Source organism: Bos taurus, chromosome 5 (genome assembly GCF_002263795.3).
Source record: "Bos taurus isolate L1 Dominette 01449 registration number 42190680 breed Hereford chromosome 5, ARS-UCD2.0, whole genome shotgun sequence".
NCBI classification, from domain to species: Eukaryota; Metazoa; Chordata; class Mammalia; order Artiodactyla; family Bovidae; genus Bos; species Bos taurus.
The window spans coordinates 15,828,492-15,855,250 of record NC_037332.1 but is presented as its reverse complement, the minus strand read 5'-3'; the positions used below and the strand labels follow the sequence as shown (position 1 = coordinate 15,855,250).

At 37.1% G+C, this 26,759-nt stretch overlaps 1 protein-coding gene across 4 annotated transcripts in view; it reads left to right on the top strand.

The window, feature by feature from the left end:
• MGAT4C (MGAT4 family member C) overlaps nucleotides 1-26,759 on the top strand; it is a 418,542-nt gene that overhangs the window by 225,969 nt on the left and 165,814 nt on the right. Inside the window, exon 1 of one of the 4 annotated variants that reach the window (XM_059886619.1) lies at nucleotides 4,515-4,965. The exons of the other annotated variants lie outside the window; for them this stretch is intronic. The gene's annotated coding sequence lies outside the window, so the exon portion shown is untranslated. Of the gene's footprint in view, nucleotides 1-4,514; nucleotides 4,966-26,759 lie in introns of those variants that run through there. 4 annotated transcript variants of the gene reach the window in all.

Sequence of the window (26,759 nt, the reverse complement as noted above, 5' to 3'; positions counted from 1 at the left end):
TTGGCCACCTCATGCGAAGAGTTGACTCATTGGAAAAGACTCTGATGCTGGGAGGGATTGGGGGCAGGAGGAGAAGGGGACGACAGAGGATGAGATGGCTGGATGGCATCACTGACTGGATGGACGTGAGTCTGAGTAAACTCCGGGAGTTTGTGATGGACAGGGAGGCCTGGAATGCTGCGATTCATGGGGTTTCAAAGAGTCGGACACGACTGAGCAACTGAACTGAACTGATGATTGGCTGGTAGGAGAACGCATAGATAACTGTCTCAGGTGTTCAGATCATAGGAATAGGATAATTATTATTCAGATATTACCAACCTGTTGAAATTTGAATATATTCTTCAATTTCTGATCAGAAGGAATATCTATAACATATTTCTCATGTCTCAAAGAATTGGTGTGGACTTTTTTTATTAATAATTATAATGAAATTTTTTATTAGCTAAAAACATTTTTCATGTAAACACTTTTTCATGCCCCACCTAATAGTACAAGCCTATTCTTGAGGCTATGGCTGGCAGTGTGCTGTGACAGCTCTCCCCTGGGATCTAATATTGGATGGGATTTCTTTATTATAGTGAAAGGTACTTACTGAAATTTATTTTTCTCCTGTCTCTTGCTATTTTTCTCTTTAACATATTCATTAATGAGATTCTATTTTTTAATATATTGTTAATTTTTATTTCTTTGTGTACCAGAGTTTTTATGTGATCAAGTAAAAACAGGTAATGTAGATAAATTACTACCAAACTCTGAATCTTACTTCACTAATTTTCTGTAATTATTAGATCATTGTAAAATGTAAACATATTTAATTTCCTGACAATAACAATCCATTATGAAATGAAAACATCTATAGGAAGCACCTTCTGGACACATGATTATCTCGGGAACATGGATGTTTTCACAACATTAAAATATAATTAGGTGTAGCTTTGGCCAAATTTAGAAGGGCTGGAAAATCTACTCCTCGTAATTAGTGTCTAAGTGTTGGTAATTATGTTGTTTAGTTTTGTGCACAACCCAATTTATTTATTTATTTTTTTGCGCCAGGGCCCATGCCAATTATACTTTGGCCACAACTGTCAAGGCTATCAACAAATTAAACACTGATTGCCAGGGTTGCTTGATAATGGTCTCCTACCAATTTATGTAAAGTAACTAGGTTCTTAAACTAGAAAAATCAAGTCTGCATTGAATGTTGGATCTCTCACATCATTTGTAATTAAACACTAATGGCTAGCCAGGCCAGAATTTCATTCAGAAGCTAGAAGTGAGTATCCACATATTATAGATATATATTCTTTATAATGTTTAAAATATTTAGAAACTATTTAAATGTTGTTGTAGGGCCTGACAGAGAATTTAGCAAGATTTTTGCATTTAAGTAGCTTTCTGTTTCTGCAGTTGCTTATGATTTACTTTAATGTAGTAAAATAGAACCTTAAAGATTTTTCTTTCCTTTATTTTGTTTTCCTGTTAAACAGCTACATGTCACAAGCTGAAACAATGCAAAATGAAAAGCATGCATTGAAACTTTTTACAGTTTTATTGATTTTTTTCTCATTAGAAACCTCTTAAAATGAAAATAATTTAAAATCCCTAAGGACTAATTTTACAATATAACCTAAGAACATTTTTAACTTTCTTGTTACAGAGAGAACTTAGATAACTTACAACACAGGAATTAAAACATAAAATCTCTTGTAAAAACCTTCCTATAATGATAATTACTCTACTCTTGCCTATAGCATCCCATAAAGATATGTCACTGAAAATATGTTACACATTACAGTGGTGATATATAATAGCAAGATCCATGATAAAATGAATCTTCAGAGTGAAGGTATTTGGGGTTATAATTCATTGGAACAATAGCTTTTAGTGCTCTACAGTATATCACAAGAGTGGCAACTCAGTGATGAAATGCAATACATAATCTCTTTTGTCACATCCACCAATTTTTTTTCTGACCTGAAGAGTATTTTGTCTCTATTTTAATGTCATGATTCTTAGCATTGCAGCAAAAGTAGATACAAGAGTTGAACTTGAGGGTATATAACCAGCAGTGTAGTTTCAATTAGAGGAAGCTATCAGCAGTTTCACTGCATATAGGCTTCCTGGTAAAAGAAATATTTCACCTGCTGGAATAAAAGAATATTCATTAGCATGGCCTACAATGACTGTGTAAACCTGTTTAAACAGTATTGACTGTGTAAACCTGAAATGAAAAATTTGAATTCTAAGCATAACATGGACCAGATCATCAATAATATGTAAGAAAGTCTAAGGTACATGCAAGATTGTCCCTATTTACACTCCCCTGATGGTCTCACCTGGATGCCTTAGGGTACCTTAGTGACTCCCTCTTCAACTAACCCCAGAGTTGGACTTTATTATATTCTTTATTCTTGTCACTGGAATTTACTGAACACATATTATGTGCTAGGCACTCTCCTAGGGGCTGAGATCACAAAAAAGAAGTCAACATGGTTTGCATTCTGGAAAAGTCTACCATGGGAACAAGCCACCATAAATCACTTACTATCACAAGGCATCCTTGATCTATGATATTTTTTCCTTGATTTCTCCTCCCTCCTCCCCCCAATTCCTGCTGCTTTTATGTGCTAGGATCAGCAATACCTACAATATACCATAATAGGATGTTTAGTGATTAAAATTTCTGTTAAGAATACTTTCTGTTTCTTCCTTTTCTTCTTCTTCTTCTTCCATTTTTTCTATATTCTTGTACCCAGGTTTTCAGATTTTCTTTTTATTGGGTTATCTTGATTTATTCTTTGGTTCTCCTCTCTACCAAATTGATGCTGATATAATAAAAACACGATAAAAATCTCAATATCAAAGGAATTCAGCTTGGAGGAAAGAGAAAGCAAAATTGGAATATGTGGAGGCATTTTCTAGCAGACTGTGGTTGGGATTACAGAAGTTAGATTTTGATGTGAAATATCTCATTTGATCACAGGTAAGTTTGACAGGAAAATGGTATTGAACCTAGTATTGAGGTCTTTCCTCCTTATATTTATCAATCCATGAAAAGAAGTATGTGTACATAGGCCTCTTGTTAAAGGAGTACAAGGAATCAAAGCTCTTTGGAAATCAAATGAGAAACTCCATCTGCAATCTCTGTCTGTCTGCTATATTAGCTTGATTGTCCTCTATGCATATGGCCTTGTTTCATACCTTCAGCATCCCCATGATTATCTTAAAGTACTCATGCTCACATCACTTGACTTCTAGGTGTAGACAGGGGATCTAATTATGAAATCCTGAACTTTAGTCTTAATTTTTCAGAGAAAATTAACCTGGCTCAGAAGTTTGTCCCTAGAAGGACTGATGATAACCAAGGGTGCAGATCATAAAGTTTGTGAGGTTTTCTTGGAATTCCTGCTTCTGCATGTGAGTATTGTTTGGATCCTAGCACAAAACCACCACCCTGAGAAAAACGGATGCTGACTCTCATAATAAAGGCAAATTCTGATAAACCTTATATTATGGGATAGTACAAAAATTCTTCAGTTTAACTCTCCTTGGTCTAAAAGTTTAGAAATAATTTCCAGATTGCAGAGGCTACTTTAACCAAGAATAAACTTAGCAGGTATATCTTGCATTTGTATTGTGCTATCTGCATGACTCAAATTATATGCTTTTAGTTATGATATGGAGAAGGCAATGGCACCCCACCCCAGTACTCTTGCCTGGAAAATCCCATGGATGGAGGAGCCTGGTGGGCTGCAGTCCATGGGGTCATTAAGAGTTGGACACGACTGAGCAACTTCACTTTCACTTTTCACTTGCATGCATTGGATAAGGAAATGGCAACCCACTCCAGTGTTCTTGCCTGGAGAATCCCAGGGACAGGGGAGCCTGGTGGGCTGCTGTCTATGGGGTCGCGCAGAGTCGGACACGACTGAAGTGACTTAACAGCAGCAGCAGTTATGATATACTCACTGCCTCTGAAATGTAAAAGCTTTTTTTCTTTTTCTTTATGACTAAAATGCTAAGCTTGGACATTAGGAATAGTTGATAATTGGTTAAAAGTATTTTATATTTCAGCTTTGAAAAGTACAGGTCATCACAAAAAAGATTATAAAACCTTTTGTGAACTTCTAATGGAAAATGTTCAGTTTAAAGCCGGCCCTTAAAATATTAAGAGAAATTGTCAGTTATAGCTTATAATGGCCATAGTCCTTATTGTTTTACACTCAGATGCATGAAAGGGTTTATGAGGTAAAAGGCTCATAATCAGAGCCTTAAAATAAAGAAGTCTACCACTTAAATTTTCTAAAGTTTAAATTTGTATTTTATCCTCATATAAGTTATTTTGAAAAAGGATCTGAGCAGCTATTTATATGTCAAACTAAATTGGATTTATTTTTACATTATTGATAATTTTTTTTGAGAAATCTTAAATCTGTTAATTAATTTTGCGTCTGTTCCACTGCACCCTGCATGCCTATAAGGCCTATGCTTACCAAGATTTAAGACTGAAGAAAGATCCCAGAGTGAGCAACAAAGACATCAGTGTTTAATGGATGAAGGGGGCTTCCCTGTCTGAAGGAAGATCCTGGAGCAACACCCCACTGTGTGAGGCTAACAAGGTGGCAGTTTTTGCTTGGGGAGGGCAGGGAGGTTACCAGTTATAGGGAGGACTAATGTCAGGTTGGCTCATTGGTTACCAGGGAAACCAGCAGAGGGACACACCCCTCACTGTCCCATTAGATATCATAGTGGCTAAAGTTGGACCACTCCATTCTAAAGGAGATCAGTCCTGGGTGTTCTTTGGAAGGAATGATGCTAAAGCTGAAACTCCAGTACTTCGGCCACCTCATGTGAAGAGTTGACTCATTGGAAAAGACTCTGATGCTGAGAAGGATTGGGGGCAGGAGGAAAAGGAGACAACAGAGGATGAGATGGCTGGATAGCATCACCGACTCGATGGACGTAAGTTTGAGTGAACTCCGGGAGTTGGTGATGGACAGGGAGGCCTGGCGTGCTGTGATTCATGGGGTTGCAAAGAGTCGGACATGACTGAGCGACTGGACTGAACTGAACTGAACTGAAAGTTAGACCAGGCATTAGCTGGTTCCTGGGCAAGTATGTAGCAAGATAAATACTTACGTATTTATAAGTACACACCTAGAAGAGTGTAGGTGATGCAGGCACTGGTCAAACAGGAGGTACAGAGAACAGCCATCTTGGGTGGCCTGACTATACAGTGTCTTTTCAAGTTTCATCCTTTTAAGAATTTGGTGTGCCCCTTAACTTTCGCTGCCTGCAATTAACCACCAAATCTCAAAAAGCTTATCAAAAGAACCACTTATATCTGTCTCTGGTTTAGCCTGTGGTATTTCTTGATCTGCACTTCCCTCAGTTCTGCCTCATGTGACTCCCATATTTTTAAGGGACTAACAAGCTGGCTAAAGTATATCCTTCTCATGGTGATGGTAGAAGGCGAGAGGGCATACCTAAAAGAGCAAGCGCATTCCATGTTTCAGCTTTCATCATACCTTCCACATTCCATTGATCAAAGTGGTTCATGGCTAAGATAAATATTAATGGCACAAAAGAATATCCTCCTCATTTAGAAGTTGGGGGAATTGGGAATATAGAGAGGACATGAGTATTTGCTAAATAATAACTTACCACTTCTGGATGAAAAATTAATATAAAGTATAATATGTGTGTTTGTACGAATATAGAGATTAGCCATTCCCATTCAACATTTATAATGAGCACTGACTATCGAAAGTATTTGCCAGTGGCTCCAAATAATTTCGTGAACAACATAGAACCAGAGACTGCAACTGACCTCATTTGACACTGAATGTTACTAGCAGGCACATTAAAGAACACATGTAACATTTCTTAATTATTTTTGTGATAAATGCTGTATTTAGAAAAAAAGCAATGGTAGTTAATGAGAAGTCCTAATAAACTCTAAGGAATCAAAAAAAAAAAAACTTCCTTGAGGAAGTGACATTTAACATAACACAAAAGGAGTGAATTAATCAGGGGGGAAAAAAAAGTTAAAAAAAAAAAAAGAGTTCCAGGAAAAAGTATCATGTATGAAGGTCTTAGGGCAGGAAAAATTCCTTAAGGCCAGTGTGGAAATAGAAGGCATGGAGAGTGTTATAAAATATTAAATGATGGAGAGGTCAGAGCAAAAAGAATCTTTTGACAATGTTAAACTCTTAGAATTTATTCTAGGATCAATGAGAAACCATTAAAGGATTTTAGGCAGAGTTTGGGTGACTTAATCAGATTTGCATTTGTAAAAGGTCATAGTAGCTGCTGGATGAGGAATGGATTAGATCACACTATAAAATCTTGCAAAAAATGAGAGCAGCTGAATTTCTCACACATGACTGCTAGGATTATAAATATAAAATGCTTTGGAAAATTATTTGGCATTATTTAGTAAAGCTGAAGACATATCTCCAAAGACATACTGCTTCTACTGAAGTGTTTGAAGAAACCTCTATAATATGTATGTCAGAAGACATGTATAGAAACATTCATTAAAGTGGCATTTATAAATATTAATTCATTCTTTAATTTTTAAAAAGGAACAACTTCCAGAATTCTGACAACTTTAAAATGTATAAAGAAGTTGTATTATATTTATATACAGTGGAACATTATATAACAGTTTTGTATAACATATATGCATATCAGGAATACAATGGTTTTTGGAAAAGGTGAGTCATAGAATAATACTTACAGTATTTTTTGTATAGTTAAGCACAGGGAAAATAAACAATATATTTTAGAGCTACAGACAGATGTTTTAAGGACATGGGAATAAATATTAAAGCTGAAAGTTGGGATAATGGTAATTGCTAGGTGAAGACAAAATTGATAGGATCAGGGAGAAGCACACAGAGGTTTTCTTAAACCAGCTGATAGAGAAATGAGTAATTTAGTATTTTAGCTTTATGCATTTTACAGCCTTTTATAATATCTTACAATTACCAAATATTTAATAGAACATATAAAATAGACTATAGAAGGTTCATAGTATATAGAGACCATTTTGAAGATTATTGGAATAATCCAGGAAAAATATAGTGAACTGCTCTTAGGGTAAGGCAAGTGAGATGTAGGACAAGGATGTTGTGAGAGATGGAAAAAGAATTTTCCTTTGTGACCTTTGCTTATACTTGAAAATTTCAATTCTTCCTTCCATTTTTTCTTGCACATAAATTATCTACTGTCTCTTCATCCCTCTTGATACAAAACAGATTGTTCAGTGGCTGTTAAACTGTATAAAGTAAAACTATTCCTGAAACTAACCCAGTAAAGCTCAAACTCCAGTACTTTGGCCACCTCATGTGAAGAGTTGACTCATTGGAAAAGACTCTGATGCTGGGAGGGATTGGGGGCAGGAGAAGGGGACGACAGAGGATGAGATGGCTGGATGGCATCACTGACTTGATGGACGTGAGTCTGAGTAAACTCCGGGAGTTGGTGATGGACAGGGAGGCCTGGCGTGCTGCAATTCAGGGGGTCACAAAGAGTCGGACACGACTGAGCGACTGAACTGAACTGAACTGAACTGAACCCAGTAAAACTTTCCACACTGCTCCCTCAAGTTTTAACTTTGAAGCCTTCTCATGCCTATCATTTTTGTTAATAGAATTCTTATGGTAACAATTATCTGGCTGATTTTCTTCCACAATGTGATTACATGATATATGGAATGGGTGCTGAGATAGATTATATGCAGATGATATCACTTTAATGGCAGAAAGTGAAGAGGAACTAAAGAGCCTTTTGATGAAGGTAAAAGAGGAGAGTGAAAAAGCTGGCTTAAAACTCAGCATTCAAAAAATGAATATCATGGCATCTGGTCCTATCACTTTATGGCAAATAGACAGGGAAAAAGTAGAAACAGTGTCAGATTTCATTTTCTTGGGCTCCCAAATCAATGCAGGCAGTGACTGCAGCCACAAAATTAAAAGATGCTTGCTCCTTGGAAGAATAACTATGAAAGAGAATAACTATGAAAGAATAACTATGAAAGCAAAGATATCACATTGCCGAGAAAGTTCCACATAGTCAAAGTTATGGTTTTTCCAGCAGTCACGTAGTCATGAGAGAGTTGGACCATAAAGAAGGCTGAACACCGAAGAATTGATGCTTTCAAACTGTGGTGTTGGAGAAGACTGTTGAGAGCCCCTTGGACTGCAAAGAAATCAAAGCAGTCAATCCCAAAGGAAATCAATCCTGAATATTCATTGGAAGGAGTGATGCTGAAGCTGAAACTCTAATACTTTGGCCACCTGATGTGAAGACTTGACTCTGCAAAAAACCCTAATGCTGGGAAAGATTGAGGGCAAGAGGAGAAGGGGGAGACAGAGGGTGAGATGGTTGGATGTCATCACTGACTCAATGGGCATGAGTTTAAGCAAACTCTGAGAGATGGTGAAGGACAGGGAAGCCTGGAGTGCTGCAGTCCATGGGGTTCCAAAGAGTTGGCAAGACTTAGCGACCGAACAGCAAACTTTTCATTCTGAGGTATATTGAGTTTGAGTTACCTGTGAGACAGCCAAGTGGGAATATTGAGTAGACTGTTAGATATATTGCCTAAAGCTTAGAGGAAAGTCTAAGTTGAAAGTGAAAAAATTGCTACTAGCATTAGCCATCGGAATAGATGAAATTGCCTAGGGAGTAGACAGTGAGAAAAGCATCTAAGGTTAAGTGCTGATGAACTCAACATTTATATGTCAGAGGGAGAAGGAAAAGCTGGCAACTGAAAGCAATGAAGAGGAGCTAGAGGGTATGAGGTAAAACAGAAGAGGATGTTGTCTTAGGTTATGTCTTCAGCAGCTATCCTTAAGATGTTCTAGTGATTTATCAGAAAAGTGCTCCTGAAGACACTGCTAAGGAAGTAGGAGCAAGTGTGCAATTTCAGGCAGTCTCACAGTCTCACTTTAGCCTGAATCCTTAGGAAAGACCTAAAAGTGAATTGCTTCTCAGAATTTTTCCCTACTCAATGCAAATAATTTGGACTTTCACACTTCCATAGGGTGTTTGCCAAACTCTGTTCCATGAGGTTTTCGACTCCTGGGTGCTGTTTTGCAAAACAAAAAAGTCTCAATTACCTGCAAGTGGCCTCAAAATATAATTACATGTGAAGGAAGTTAGAAGCAAAGAATAATAGAAAGGGAAGGATGGTATGTGTGTGTGTGTGACAGTTGCTCAGTCATGTCTGACTCTTTGCAACCCTATGGACTGTAGCCCACCAGCTCCTCTGTCCATGGAATTATACAGGCAAGAATACTGGAGTGGGTTGCCATTTCCTTCTCCAGGGGATCTTCCCAAGCCAGAGATCAAACCTGCATTTCTTACGTCTCCTGCACTTGCAAGGGTGTTCTTTACCACTAGCGCCAACTGGGAAGCCCACTAAAATCATATCAGGTATTAATTGACCAACTCTTTCAGGTTAGATAATATATGTGTGATTTAACTCCTTGTCTTGTCTCTTTATTGTAATTATTAAATGATTATTTGTTGTTGTTGTTCAGTTGCTCAGTTCTGTCTGACTCTTTGTGACCCCATGAAATGCAGCATGCCAGGCTTACCTGTCCTTCACCATCTCCCAGAGCTTGCTCAAACTCATGTCCATTGAGTCGGTGATGACATCCAAAGAGCTCATCCTCTATCATCGCCTTTTCCTCTTGCCTTCAATCTTTCCCAGCATCAGGGTGTTTTCTAGTGAGTCGGCTCTTTGCAACAGATGGCCAAAGTATTGGATCTTCAGTTTCAGCATCACTCCTTCCAGTGAATATTCAGGGTTGATTTTCCTTTAGGATCGACAGGTTTGATCTCCTTGTAGTCCAAGGGACTCTCAAGAGTCTTCTCCAATACCACAGTTCAAAAGCATTAATTCTTCACCTCTCAGCCTTCTTTATGGTCCAACTCTCTTATCCATACATGACTACTGGAAAAACCATAGGCTTGACTATATGGACATTTGTTGGCAAAGTCATGTCTCTGCTTTTTAATATGCTGTCTAAGTTGGCCATAGCTTTTCTTCCAAGGTGCGAGTGTCTTTTAATTTCATGGCTGCAGTCACTGCCTGCAGTGATTTTGGAGCCCAGGAAAATAAAGTCTGCCATGATTTTCATTGTTTTGCCATCTATTTGCCACGATGGGATGGGGCTGGTTTCCATGATCTTCATTTTTGAATGTTGAGTTTTAAGTCAGCATTTTCACTATCCTCTTTTACTTTCATCAAGAGGCTTTTTAGTTCCTCTTTGCTTTCTGTCATAAAGGTGGTGTCATCTGCATATCTGAGATTATTGATATTTCTCGCAGCAGTCTTGATTACAGTTTGTATTTCTTCCAGTCCAGCATTTCTCATGGTGTACTCTGCATGTAAGTTAAATAATCAGGGTGACAATATACACCCTTGATGAACTCCTTTCTCAATTTTGAACCAGTCTGTTTTTCCTTGTCTAGTTCTAACTGTTGCTTCTTGAACTGCATACAGCTTTCTCAGGAGACAGGTAAAGTGTTTCCATTTATTTAAGAATTTTCCACAGTTTGTTATGATTGACACAGTCAAAAGCTTTAGTGTAGTCAATGAAGCAGAAGTTTTTCTGGAATTCTCTTGGTTTTTCTATGATCCAACGGATGTTGGAAATTTGATCTCTGGATCCTCTGCTTTTTCTAAATCCAGCCTGAACATCTGGAAGTTCTCTGTTCACATACTGTTGAAGCCTAACTTGGAGAATTTTGAGTATCACTCTGCTAGCATGTGAGATGAGTGCAATTGTGCAGTAGTTTGAACATTCTTTGACATTGCCTTTCTTTGGGGTTGGAATGAAAACTGACCTTTTCCAGTCCTGTGGCCACTGCTGAGTTCTCCAGATTTGCTGGCATATTGAGTACATCACTCTCACAGCATCATCTTTTAGGATTTGAAAGAGTTCAGCTGGAATTCCATCATCTCCCCCAGCTTGCGATGCTTCCCAAGGCCCACTTGACTTTGCACTCCAAGATATCTGGCTCTAGTGAGTGATCACACCATCATGGTTATCTGGGTAATTAAGATGTTTGCTGTATATTTCTTCTGTGTCTTCTTGCCACCTCTTCTTAATATCTTCTGCTTCTGTTAGGTCCATACTGTTTTTGTCCTTTATTGTGCCCATCTTTGCATAAAATGGTCCCTTGGTATCTCTAATTTTCTTGAAGAGATCTAGAGTTTCATTCTAAATGATAATTATAGATGCCTTTCCTAATCACTCTATCTAAAATTTAATATCTGTCCTCCATATTACTTCCAGCCCATTTTTCCCTATCTCCCTACCTTCTTTTTATTTCATAGTAATACAAGTGGCTGACATTAATTGTATCATATACTCATGGGGATATTTATTTTGTATCTTCTGTAGTAGAATTAAAGTTCCATGACGACAGAAACCCCTCTCACTACCACCACCACCAAATACACCCTTTTTTTTAGAGCTCTGTTGCTCATCTGCTCAGTCACTAAGTGCTGAACAAATCTTTGCCACCCCATGAGTGATAGCCAACAAGTCTTCTCTGTCCGTGGGATTTTCCAGGTATGAATACTGGAGTGGGTTGTCATTTCCTTCTCCAGGGGATCTTCTTGACCCAGAGACAGAACCTGCATCTCCTGCATCTGCAGGTATACTCTTTACCGCTGAGCCACCTGGGAATCCTTTTAGAGCACTACTTGGAATATAAAGAAGAGTGTTCATTATTTATTTTTTATGTATTTATTTTTTAGGCTGTGCTGGGTCTCTGTTGCTGTATGGGCTTTTCTCGAGTTGCCAGGAGCGGGGGCCACTCTCTAGCTGTGGTGCCAGGCTTCTCATTGCAGTGTCTTCTCCTATTGTGGAGTACAGGCTCTCTGATACATGGGTTTCGGTAGTCATGGCACCTGAGCTCAGTTACTCTGTGGCATGTAGGATCTTCCAGACCTAGGGATTGAACCCATGTCTCCTGCATTGGCAGGCTGATTCTTCACCACTGATCACCAGGGAAGCCCTCATTCATTCTTAAATGATTGGATGAAATGACTGATACATTCAGCCAATTTAAGGGGATTATTTTATTGACTTTGTTTTCTTTTCTTTTTTTAAAATTTATTATTATCTTATTTTGAAACACTCTGCAGCTTGCAGGATCTTTGCTCCCTCACCAGGGGTAAAACCGATGCCCTTGGCAATGAAAGTGGAAAGTCCTTCTGACACCGGGCTGCTAGGGAATTCCCTATTTTCATGTTAAGCAATACTCTTTGCAAAATCTCTTTGTATATTAAAAATCTATAAAAATTAAGCCACAATTTATTCCCCAGTCATAATACAAATCCTTAAATTATTCTAAAGAATCTAGACCTATAATTTTGGTCCCAATGAATAAAATTACTTTCTTCTGTAATCTTTCTTTAGTTAGACCATATACCTAAGCCAGATAGTCACAGTAATGATTCCTCAAGCATTTACTTGGTAATTAATTTGTGTCCAGATTCCAAAGTCAGTTTAGCAATTACATGCTTGAGATTAATGTATTGTTAGATCGCCTCAGTCTGAAGTTCATGCATTCTTTCCTGGTAAATTAGATTTCTATATGATATTAAGGTGCTGCTAGATCAAAGACAGTATAGATATTATTCTATAAAGGCCAAATTCTGATCAGTCTCACTTTGAGGCACATAGTTTAGAGATAATATATAAAAACTCAGTGTGCTTTTGTAATTATTACACACATACTCAAATAGATCTGAAGGAGATTGAGTCCAGGTGTAGTTCATAACTTTTATTTTTTAATCTTTCCATCATTAATTTCCTTTTTTTTTTTTTAATAAAATAACACTATCTCAATACCCCTCCTTGTGCAATTACACTTGTCAACCTTTTCATGCAGCCTTACAAATAAGGTCATGAACACATTCTCCTTTGATGATCACATGGCTATCTCTCTCCAGAACTTGGATTTTGAACTGAAAAACATTTAAACGAAAATATCAGGAACTGATTCTTAGTAATGGAGCTATCCTGATGAGAACCATTAGTTCCTCCTATCATGATACCAGAAACATTTTTGGATCTTGCCCTTCTTGATCTTCAGAATTTCCTGAGATTCTGGAAACTATTCTAAGTCCTTGTAATAAACTCATGTTATGTTTTATTAACCCAAAGCTTGTTTCCTTTACTTATAGTCAGACAATCACAAATGCAGAGGCCCTATTTATGATTCTTTTAAGTGCCCACAACTTGAGGAACATATATGTGATCTGGTAAAAGAAAGGAAATAAAAGTGTAGTTTCACGGCATTACCTAAGTCCTATTTATTATTTTCTAGGATTTGTATTGTTAATGGGCCTTAAAAACATTCAGTTATCCAAAGATATCCAGCAGATTTGTCCTTGGTGATCTGAGAAGCCATGAATGATAACTCACATGTAATAAAAGTTTCTTTTTCTGAATTTAGCTGAAATGCCTCATTCTAGGCAAGTCTGTTATTAGATCTTCACATATGACAAACGACTTTTTCTTAGCCTCTCTTTTCCTCTTCACTGTCCATCATCTTAGCCTTGGAGATCAGTGCTCTACTTCTATGAATGCATTAGTCATTCATGAATAATGACATAAAAGCTTTGTGATCCTCTGAAAAGGGAATCCTTTATTATACTTGTCTAACAACCATTAATATCTGTAACACTCAGCGGTTTTCCAATTTTCTTTTATAAAAGAGCAAGCTGTAACTACATGACAAAATGGCATGGGGTCCAAAATTATTACCAGTTTCAATAGTGAAAGTAAGAGAGCAAAAAACAGAAAAATGAGCTATACTGTCATCATATATAAGAAACCCTTGATTAAAAAAAATATAAAACAATGTTTTGAAAGTGAGGTTATTCAATTTATAAAAATGAATTACAACAAAAAGAACACTATATTTAAAAAGGACTTATCAATATTTTCCATCCAAATCTTGTAGGGATTCTACAAGATATTAAAAACTTTAAGTTTATCATAGCTAAAATTTTGAAGTGTACATATTAATAAAGTTATATGTTTTCATAATAGTGTTGACAATGGAATAAAATTACTAGTTAATAAAATATTTTTTGTAATTTGTTGATAATTTCAGCAAGAATATTAAGAAACAAAATAATATTTGAATCTAAGTGAGAGGCTATCATAATCGAAAACAAAAATAGTAAAAGTTGTGGGAGTATTATAGTCACATATACCATAATTAGGACTACTTTATCTGTTTATGCAGAGAAGGCAATGGCACCCCACTCCAGTACTTTGCCTGGAAAATCCCATGGATGGAGGAGCCTGGTAGGCTGCAGTCCATGGGGTCGCCAAGAGTCGGACACGACTGAGCGACTTCCCTTTCACTTTTCACTTTCATGCATTGGAGAAGGAAATGGCAACCCACTCCAGTGTTCTTGCCTGGAGAATCCCAGGGACGGGGGAGCCTGGTGGCTGCCGTCTGTGGGGTCACACAGAGTCGGACACGACTGAAGTGACTTAGCAGCAGCAGTAGCAGTATCTGCTTATGTGTTTCTCTCATTTCTTGAATTTAAGAAAAATAGAAAATTCAAACACAGTACCTATCTTGTTTCATGTTTCTTTTAGATATTTAAAGTTAAATTGAGAATAAAATCTTTTAGTTTGGAGTAAAATCTAGATTTAAGAGCTAAATTGCATACCTTAAGTTCTCCATCATATGTGTTACTTTATTTTCGGATTTTCCTAATTGAATATGCATCTTTCAAGATAGCCAGGGCAATACCAAAATAAAATTTCATATTTTTCTCTACTCAGGTACACTTCATCTCCTTTACTTACCTGAGTGTTTACTAAAGAAGATTTATTACCCCAAACTTTGTTTTTTATTGTTAATTCCAGTTTTTGTTTTTTTTTTAGATATTTACACAAAAGAATTTTAATCCATTTAAAAGGGGAGAAGGCAACATAGGTAGTTACAGAATGACCTGCATTATAGTAAGTGTAATATGTCAGTGTGCTAAGCACTAACTTATTTCTATTTATGACTACACTAGACTAGCCCTGGGTATGTTTAGAGAATGTAAAAGCATATGAGGAAACGGATTTGTCCATCTAAACTATTGCACTATTCCAATGAAGGAAAGATCTTCAAATGCTCCATCACACAAACTCATTTATTTCTAAATGACTCCAAAATTTAGAAGGCAGAACAAATAGGAATGTCCTCATTTACAAATAATTCATCATTTTTATCTCCAGCCCTCAACAACCATTGGTTTAATGTCTATGTGATTGCATGTTGGGGAATTTTTATAAATATAAATTCTGTGATATGATTTTGAGGAACATAACTTTCATGCTTTTATCAGTCCAGTTCACTTGCTTAGTTGTGTCTGACTCTTTGGGACTCCATGGACTGCAGCACACCAGGCTCCCCTGTCCATCATCAACTCTCAGAGTTTACTCAAACTCAAATCTATGGAGTCGGGGATGCCATCTAAGCATCTCATCATCTGTCATCCCCTTCTCTTCTACCTTTAATCTTTCAAAGCATCAGGCTCTTTTTCAGTGAGTCAGTTCTCATCAGGTGGACAAAATATTGGAGATTCAGCTTCAGCATCAGTCCTTCCAATGAATAGTCAGAACTGGTTTCCTTTATGATAGACTGGTTGGAACTCCTTGCAGTCCAAGGGACTCTCAAGAGTCTTCATATCACAGTTCAAAAGCATCAATTCTTTGGCGCTCAGCCTTGTTTATAGTCCAACTCTCACATCCATACATGACTACTGGAAAAACCATATCTTTGACTAGATGGATCTTTGTTGGTAAAGTAATGTCTCTGCTTTTTAATAGTCTGTCTGGGTTGGGCATAGCTTTTCTTCCAAGGAGCAATCATCTTTTAATTTCATGGCTGCAGTCACCATCTGCAGAGACTTTGGTGCCCAAAAATGTTGTCTGTCACTGTTTCAACTGTTTCTCCATCTATTTGCCATGAAATGATGAGACCAGATGCCATGATCTCAGTTTTTTGAATGTTGAATTTTAAGCCAGCTTTTCCACTCTCCTCTTTCACTTTCATCAAGAAGCTCTTCAATTCCTCTTTGCTTTCAGCCATAAAGATGATGTCATCTGTATCAGTTCAGTTCAGTCACTCAGTCCTGTCCAACTCTATGCAACCAAGTGGACTGCAGCACTCCAGGCCTCCCTGTCCATCACCAATTCCCGGAATTTACCAAAACTCATGTCCATTGAGTTAGTGATGCCATCCAACCATCTCATCATCTGTGGTCCCCTTCTCCTCCTGCCTTCAATCTTTCCCAGCATCAGGGTCTTTTCTAATGAGTCAGTTCTTCATATCAGGTGACCAAAGTGTTGGAGATTCAGCTTCAACATCAGTCCTTCCAATGAATACCCAGGACTGATCTCCTTGAGGATGGACTGGTTGGATCTCCTTGCAGTCCAAGGGACTCTCAAGAGTCTTCTCCAACACCACAGTTCAAAAGAATCAATTCTTGAGTGTTCATATTTCTTTATAGTCCAACTCTCATATCCACACATGACTACTGCAAAAACCATAGCTTTGACTTGACGAAACTTTGTTGGTAAAGTAATCTCTTTGCTTTTTAATATGCTGTCTAGGTTGGTCATAACTTTCCTGCCAAGGAACATTAAACATTAAACATCTTTTAATTTCATGGCTACAGTCATCATCTGCAGTGATTTTGGAGTCCCCCAAAATAAAGTCTGTCATTGCTTCCATTGTTTCCCCATCTATTTTCCTTGAAGTGATGGGGCCAGATGCCATGATCTTAGTTTTCTGAATGTTGAGTTTTAAGCCAACTTTTTCACTCTCCTATTTCACTTTCATCAATATGCTCTTTAGTTTTTCTTCACTTTCTCTCAATTGGTGGTATCATCTGCATATCTTAGGTTATTGGTGTTTCTCCCATCAATCTTGATTCCAGCTTGTGCTTCATTCAGTCCAGGGTTTCTCATGATGTTTTCTGCATATAAGTTAAATAAGCAGGGTGACAATATACAGCCTTGACATACTCCTTTTCCTATTTGGCAATATTCTGTTGTGCCACGTCCAGTTCTAACTGTTGCTTCTTGACCTACATACATATTTCCCAGGAGGAAGGTCATGTGGTCTGGTATTCCCACTTCTTTCAGATTTTCAACAGTATATTGTTGATCTACACAGTCAAAGGCTTTGGCATAGTCATAAAGCAAAAATAGATGTTTCTCTGGAACTCTCTTGCTTTTTTGATGATCCAGCAGATGTTGGCAATTTAATCTATGGTTCCTCTGCCTTTTCTAAATCCACCTTGAACATCTGGAAGTTCACTGTTCATTTATTGTTGAAGCCTGGCTTGGAGAATTTTTAGCATTACTTTACTAGCGTGGGAGATGAGTGCAATTGTGTGTTAGTTTGAGCATTCTTTGGCATTGCCTTTCTTAGGGATTGGAATGAAAACTGACCTTTTCCAGTCCTGTGGTCACTGCTGAGTTTTCCAAATTTGCTGGCATATTGAGTGCAACACTTTCACAGCATCATCTTTCAGGATTTAAAATAGCTCAACTGGAATTCCATCACCTCCACTAGCTTTGTTTGTAGTGATGCTTCCTATGGCACACTTGACTTCACATTCCAGGATTTCTGGCTCTAGGTCAGTGATCACATCATCATGATTATCTGGGTCATGAAGATCTTTTTTGTACAGTTCTGTGTATTCTTGATACCTCTTCTTAATATCTTCTGCTTCTGTTAGGACCATACCATAGCTGTCCTTTATTGAGACCATCTTTACATGAAATATTCCCCTGGTATCTCTAATTTTCTTTTAGAGATCTCTACTCTTCCCCATGGAGAAGGCAATGGCACCCCCACTCCAGTACTCTTGCCTGGAAAACCCCATGGACAGAGGAGCGTGGTAGGCTGCAGTCCATGGGGTCACTAAGTCAGACACGACTGAGCAACTTCACTTTCACTTTTCACTTTCATGCATTGGAGAAGGAAATGGCAACCCACTCCAGAGTTCTTGCCTGGAGAATCCCAGGGACAGGGGAGCCTGGAGGGCTGCAGTCCATGGGGTCGCACAGAGTTGGACATGACTGAAGCGACTTAGCAGCGGCAGCCGCAGCACTCTTCCCCATTCTATTGTTTTCCTCTATTTCTTTGCACTGATCACTGAGGAAGTCTTTCTTATCTCTCCATGTTTTTCTTTGGAACTCTGCATCAATATGGGTATATCTTTCCTTTTCTCTTTTGCTTTTCACTTCTTTTATTTTCACAGCTACTTGTACATCCTCCTCAAACAGCCATTTTTCTTTTTTGTATTTTTTTTCCCTTGGGGATGGTCTTGATCCCTGTCTCTTTTACAATGTCATGAACCTTTGTCCATAGTTCATCAGGCACACTTTCTATCAGATCTAATCCCTTAAATCTATTGCTCACTTCCACTGTGTAGTCATAAGGGATTTCATTTACATCTTACCTGAATGGTCTAGTAGTTTTCCCTACTTTCTTTAATTTAAGCCTGAATTTGGCAATAAGGAGTTCATGATCTGAGCCACAGTCAACTCCTGGTCTTGTTTTTGCTGACAGTATAGAGGTTCTCCATCTTTCAATCTGATTTCCATATTGACTACCTGGTGATGTCCATGTGTAGAATCTTCTCTTCTTTGTTGGAAGAGGGGGTTTGCTATGGCCAGTTTGTTCTCCTGGCAAAACTATTTGCCTTTGTCCTGCTTCATTCTGTACTCCAAGGCCAAATTTGCCTGTTACTCCAGGTCTTTCTTGACTTCATACTTTTGTATTCCAGTCCCCTATAATGAAAAGGACATCTTTTGGGGGCAGTGTTAATCTAGAAGGTCTTGTAAGTCTTCATAGAACCACTCAACTTCAGCTTCTTCTTCATTACTGGTCAGGGCATAGACTTGGATTACTGTGATATTGAATGATTTGCCTTGGAAACGAACAGAAATCATTCTGTCATTTTTTGAGGTTGCATCCAAGTACTGCATTTTGGACTCGTTTGTTGACTATGATGGCTACTCCATTTCTTCTAAGGGATTCTTTCCCACTGTAGTAGATATAATGGTCAAAAAAAGGTTAGCTGTATATCTGAAGTTAAAGATATTTCTCCCAGCAATCATGATTCCAGCTTGTGTTTCATCCAGCCCAGCATTTCACATGATGTACTCTACATATAAGTTAAGTAAGCAGGATGACAATATACAGCCTTGACATACTCCTTTCCCAATTTAGGACCAGTCCATTATTCCATGTCCAGTTCTAACTGCTGCTTCTTGAGCTGTATACAGACTTCTCAGGAGGCAGGTAAGGTGATCTGGTATTCCCACCTCTTTAAGAATTTTATAACGTTTATCAATTCTCTTAATGAGTTGGCCAAAAGTTTTCTTGACCGACCCAATATATATGGACACTCTGTCTACCTCTCATCCAATCCAGTGACTTCTACCCTAAACAATGCTACATAAAGTCTTCTTCAGGAGTCTAACTTAAGGATTTTTGAAGAACACACAGGAGGTTTCTTGGTCATGAGGTGTACATATGCTTTTTCACTGAAGATCTACAAATTTTCTATAAAAATAACTATGTCAATATACATATGTGCTGACAGTTTTTGAAGTTACTGACTTCAAACATAACCAAAATTTTGTAGTATTGGATTTTCTTCGTTATTAGCTATTTTATCAATATAATATTATTGTTTTAGTTCTCAGTTGTTTCATTATCGATGAAATGAATATCCCTTTGTATGCTTATTAGCCATTCAGATTTCTTCTTCGGTGAATTTCATAATAACTTTCTTCTTCCATTCTGCTGTTGCATTTTCTATCTCTACATGCTATTGCATTGCTGTCACATTGCAAAAGTACCCTGTATATTCTAGTACCAACTCATGTTTTGTCAAATAGCTTTTCTTAACTTATCACTATTAATATATCTACCACCACTATAATTGAACAAACATCAATTAGTATTCATGTCTTTCTATATCTCTTTTACACAAAATAGTGCAAGCTTGGCTAATAGCAAACAATTAACAAAGGGACTTCTTTCACACATTTAGAAAGATACTTTAAATCTCAAATAGTCAGGAGATAATTCTCCCAAGTAAAAAAGAGACTATGTCACTTTGTTCCATAACTAAGACTGTATGTAGACTCAGTAAAGAAACAGAATCTATCAAGATAATAAGTGAATGATGCAATAAGTAGAGATAAATGCATAATTTGAGTTAATATGACATAGCGATTTGGAATTCTTTTGAAAGTGGAAATGATAGCAGTTAACACTGTCAATTTTTCATTTATGTTTTAGTTACAGTTTCTGCAAATAGTGTAAACATTTTATATATTTCCTGAACTGTGGAAAAACCAGTAAGAAGAGTGATTCTAGGGAAAAGTTCAATAGAAAAATCAGGAGGGAAAAGCCAAACATTATTGAACTTTAGAATCGATTTATATTGACAAAGCAAAGTTCATATTCTAGTTATCATGAAGCCTCTCGTTCCATTCCATTAAAAGCTACCCATTGTATTTGCCTCCAAATAAGGCAACTATTTCAGATGTTCCAGCCAATCAGAAAGTATTTATTTAGTAGTTACTAAATATACTGGCGTTAGTTTCAGGATAAAAATATATGTTTTTTAAGCTTTAGCATTTCAGTAAAACTTCATGAACCTACACAGACTAGCAATTCCTGAAATAAATTGGTGTTGAAAGCTATCCATAGATAGAGAGAGATCAGCTTCTTATAACAAAACATATTATGAAATTATTCCTTTTATTCATTTGTGCCACATACACTTTTACTGCCTTTAGTATTACCCTTGCTTTAAATTATGCTAGATGGTTTGGTTCTTATAACTGAATTAAACAGGCTGCATGATAGTTGATGTTTGAAGAATACTATTAATTATAGCACTATATTAACATATCCAAAATTTTACATATATAGTATACAGCCAACATTCTTTATTTTTTCAAATTAAATTGAGTGTTTCCTTAATAGTTGTGTTATACAGACTGAAAAATAATCTGTTATACATATTACCTCTTTAGTGTAGGTTGTTCAATTGTGTCCAACTCTTTGTGACTGCATGGACTGTAGCCTGCTAGGGTCCTCTTTCCATGAGTTTCTCCAGGCAAGAATACTGGAATGGGTTAGTGGGTTGCTATTCCCTTCTTCAGATGATCTTCCCAACCCAGGAATTGAACCCAGGTCTCTTGCATTGCAGTCAGATTCTTTAAGATCTGAGCTATGGGGAAGTCCTTATGACCTATTTGAAAGTGAAAGTCACTCAGTTGTATCCCACTTTTTGTAATCCCATGGACTATACAGTCTATGGAATTCTCCAGGCCAGAATACTGGAGTGGGTAGCCATTCCCTTCTCCAGGGAATCTTCCCAACCCATGGATCAAACCCAGGTGTCCCTCATTGCAGGCGTATTTTTTACCAGCTGAGCCACCTGGGAAGCCCCCATCTCCTCTTTACTTTAGTACTATTGTATTAAGTGTTAGTCGCTCAGTTGTGTCCGACTCTTTGTGACCCCATGGATGGTATCTCTGGAAGTCCATGGAATTCTCCTGGTAAGAATACTGGGTGAGGAACCATTTCCTTCTCCAGGAGATCTTCCCGACCCAAGGATCAAAACCAGGTCTCCTGAATTACAGGAGGATTCTTTACCTTCTGAGCCACCAGTGAAGCCCCACTATTGTCTTCTTTATCAGTAAATTATCAATAAAGAATTTGGAGTCTAGGAAAATAAACATCAAAATCTAACCAGTGACATTAAGCCAACAAAAATTCACTAATGCATATATATGGAATTTAGAAAGATGGTAACAATAACCCTGTGTACGAGACAGCAAAAGAGACACTGATGTATAGATCAGTCTTGTGCACTCTGTGGGAGAGGGAGAGGGTGGGGAGATTTGGGAGAATGGCATTGAAACATGTGTAATATCATGTATAAGATGAGTCACCAGTCCAGGTTCGATGTACGATGCTGGATGTTTGGGACTGGTGCACTGGGACAGCCCAGAGGGAGGGTATGGGGAGGGAGGAGGGAGAAGGGTTCAGGATGGGGAGCACAGGTATACCTGTGGCAGATTCATTTCGATGTTGGGCAAAACTAATACAATATTGTACAGTTTAAAAATAAAATAAAATTAAAAAAAAATCACTAAGGTACTTTTCAGCACATTTTTTTCTGGAGAATATTTAAAGTGATTTCTATTGAAAGAAGACATATATAACAAAAGAATAAATGCTAAATTCAATACAGCTCTGAATAGTTGCAAAATGTCTACCATTGATGAATATATATTATGTCAGCTATTTTCAGATCCTTTGCTACAAGAAAATTAATGGATCTAGATAATATCAAAATGTGGGTATACAAAGTTATGAAAGAAATGGAAAACTCACTATAACAAGAACATCTTAAACCAGGGAGAGGAAGATAAGAATCAACTGTCAGGATAATAAAAAAATAAATAAATTATTATTTATTGATCTTCAAGCATAATATATATATTATCAACTTCTAGATCTAGCTATTCCATATACATTATCCTACTGTTTTTTACCAAACCAAAAGATAAATATTATTATTACATTTTAAATATATATGGAAAAAATGGAGGCTCAGAAAAATTTTGTTAGTAAAACAAAGCTAAACACACAGTAACTGGCAAAATCTATGTGTTTCTGATACTGCATTTTCCTCTGTACCTGTATTTCACATAAAAGGATGATTAGTGAGATTAGGAAAGCTCGAGAGAAATAACTACAATCAAAACTAATGAAAAGTAGAAATTATTTAGTGAAAACCACAATACTATCACTTGCAGCAAAAGAAGTAAATATTATAACAATAGTAGTACTAGTAATAGTAATAATAGTAAAGATGTGATAGTTGTAGTGGTGGTAAGGAAATGACAGCCCACTCCAGTATTCTTGCCTGGAGAATCCCATGGACAGAGGAGGCTGGCAGGCTACAGTCCATGAGGTCACAAGTGTCAGACACAACTTAGTGACCATCCATGGAATTCTCCAGGCAAGAATACTGGAGTGGGTAGCCTTTCCCTTCTCCAGGGAATCTTCCCAACCCAGGGACCATACCCAGGTCTCCCACATCACAGGCAGATTCTTTACTAGCTGAGCCACAAGGGAAACCCTAGCAACTAAACCATCACCATTAATAGTAAAAATAATCATAATGAGAAGTACTGATTATGTCAACATATATTCAAATTAAATAAAATGTAGTATTAGTTCAGTGGTAAGGATAATTTAGATGAGGAATATTTTGACCATTTTTACTGTAGTTTTGTAAATTTAAAGTGAACACTATATCCAGATATTAATATAAACTTTAATATTAGACAATACATGTATTATTATAAACTTAATATCCATTTCAAAGAAAAAATAATGAAAAGCTTTATTTCTGCTAGAGTCTAGATTAAATCATATTCTTGTATTTGCTTTTTTTATATATGAATTTCTATCAGCTTTCTTAATAAAGAAGAAGGCAATTCTGAATTTCCTTATCTCAGGATACTGTGTTCAAGTAAGCAATTTATATTGAATGAGGAATGTATTGCCTTGTATTTCCCATGTTTATAATATATATATTTTTTTCTATAGTGGTATTTAATTTAGAATATAAAATTCTATATTCTTAAATTCAGGTATTATTTTGTATGCATTTTATCAGTCAAAATATTTTTTGTTTCTTTTTATCTCATTTTTTTTATTTAGGGTATACCAAGGATCTGTAACAATCATAGATCCAACTATGTACTAGCCCAACATTACAGAAGGTTTTGGAGTTTAATTCAGTATTCAAATCAGCAAAGTGGTTGATTAAGTGAGAAAATTAGTTTATCACTTTAATATTCAGAAAGGATAGAAATTTTAGGCCATTGGTTTCCTTAGCAATAAAGAATCTTCACAAATTGGTAGATTTCTGATCCACTTGCTTTTGATGAGTTTAATATACAGTCGACTATATTCAAAGTTCTTTGCTTTCTCTTCATACAATCCAGCACGGGCAGGAAATCTGGCTCATATTTTAAATAAAATATTGTGTTGATTTGATTTTCCGTGGCTTATTGAGGTTTTTTTTTTTTTTTTTTCTCTTCTTCTTCTTCTTAATCTTTGAGCTTCCCTTGTAGCTTAGTCAGTAAAGAATCTGCCTGCAGTGCAAGAGACCTGGGTTCGATCCCTGGGTTGGGAAGATCCACTGGAGAAGGAAATGGCAACCCCCTCCAGTATCCTTGCCTGGAAAATCTCATGGACAGAAGAGCCTGGTGGGCTGCAGTCCATGGGGTCGCAAAGTGTCGGGCACAACTGAGCGACTAACACTTACTTACTTACTTAATCTTTGAATATAGCTTCATATGTTTTGTATGTTTGTCTGCCATTATTTCTAATTAGTCTGCAATGGTAGCCTTGAGCTTCTCTTTGACCTGAGTAATTCCAGTAGTGACTTTCTCTCTCTATATATAATATCTATATATCTATACCTATATTGATACCCATTACAATATACACACACATCAGAATTTGCTGTGTTGCTTTAAATGCTCTAAATTTCTTGGTAGTGTTCTCTTCAATCATGTTTTCAAAAATGATTGAATGTTTTTGTAAAATGGCCTTCTGTTTTCTACAATAATTCAATTCATAGGAAAGAATTGCACCTCTTTCCATATGTAGCCCTTGTGTTATGTACCTGGTAATTTTATTTATTTATTTTTTTCCAGATTTATTTATTTTATTTTTTAGGCTGTACAGTGATTTATTTATTTATTTTTTGTTGTTGGTGCTTCCTTTTTTTTTTTTTTTTTCTTTTTTTAGGTATACACGTGCTCCCCATCCTGAACCCTCCTCCCTCCCCCCTCCCCATACCATCCCCCTGGGCCGTCCCAGCGCACCAGCCCCAAGCATCCAGCATCGTGCACTGAACCTGGACTGGCATCTCGTTTCATACATGACATTTCATATGTTTCAATGCCATTCTCCCAAATCTTCCCACCCTCTCCCTCTCCCACAGAGTCCATAAGACTGTTCTATACATCAGTGTCTCTTTTGCTGTCTCGTATACAGGGTTATCGTTACCATCTTTCTAAATTCCATATATATGCGTTAGTATACTGTATTTATGTTTTTCCTTCTGGCTTACTTCACTCTGTATAATAGGCTCCAGTTTCATCCACCTCATTAGAACTGATTCAAATGTATTCTTTTTAATGGCTGAGTAATACTTCATTGTGTATATGTACCACTGCTTTCTTATCCATTCATCTGCTGATGGACATCTAGGTTGCTTCCATGTCCTGGCTATTATAAACAGTGCTGCGATGAACATTGGGGTACACGTGTCTCTTTCCCTTCTGGTTTCCTCAGTGTGTATGCCCAGCAGTGGGATTGCTGGATCATAAGGCAGTTCTATTTCCAGGTTTTTAAGGAATCTCCACACTGTTCTCCATAGTGGCTGGACTAGTTTGCATTCCCACCAACAGTGTAAGAGGGTTCCCTTTTCTCCACACCCTCTCCAGCATTTATTGCTTGTAGACTTTTGGATCGCAGCCATTCTGACTGGTGTGAAATGGTACCTCATAGTGGTTTTGATTTGCATTTCTCTGATAATGAGTGATGTTGAGCATCTTTTCATGTGTTTGTTAGCCATCTGTATGTCTTCTTTGGAGAAATGTCTATTTAGTTCTTTGCCCCATTTTTTGATTGGGTCATTTATTTTTCTGGAGTTGAGCTGTAGGAGTTGCTTGTATATTTTTGAGATTAGTTGTTTGTCGGTTGCTTCATTTGCTATTATTTTCTCCCATTCTGAAGGCTGTCTTTTCACCTTGCTAATAGTTTCCTTTGATGTGCAGAAGCTTTTAAGTTTAATTAGGTCCCATTTGTTTATTTTTGATTTTATTTCCAATATTCTGGGAGGTGGGTCATAGAGGATCCTGCTGTGATGTATGTCAGAGAGTGTTTTGCCTATGTTCTCCTCTAGGAGTTTTATAGTTTCTGGTCTTACGTTGAGATCTTTAATCCATTTTGAGTTTATTTTTGTATATGGTGTTAGAAAGTGTTCTAGTTTCATTCTTTTACAAGTGGTTGACCAGATTTCCCAGCACCATTTGTTAAAGAGATTGTCTTTAATCCACTGTATATTCTTGCCTCCTTTGTCAAAGATAAGGTGTCCATATGTGCGTGGATTTATCTCTGAGCTTTCTATTTTGTTCCATTGATCTATATTTCTGTCTTTGTGCCAGTACCATACTGTCTTGATAACTGTGGCTTTGTAGTAGAGCCTGAAGTCAGGTAGGTTGATTCCTCCAGTTCCATTTTTCTTTCTCAAGATCGCTTTGGCTATTCGAGGTTTTTTGTATTTCCATACAAATTGTGAAATTATTTGTTCTAGCTCTGTGAAGAATACTGTTGGTAGCTTGATAGGGATTGCATTGAATCTATAAATTGCTTTGGGTAGTGTACTCATTTTCACTATATTGATTCTTCCAATCCATGAACATGGTATATTTCTCCATCTATTAGTGTCCTCTTTGATTTCTTTCACCAGTGTTTTATAGTTTTCTATATACAGGTCTTTAGTTTCTTTAGGTAGATATATTCCTAAGTATTTTATTCTTTTCGTTGCAATGGTGAATGGAATTGTTTCCTTAATTTCT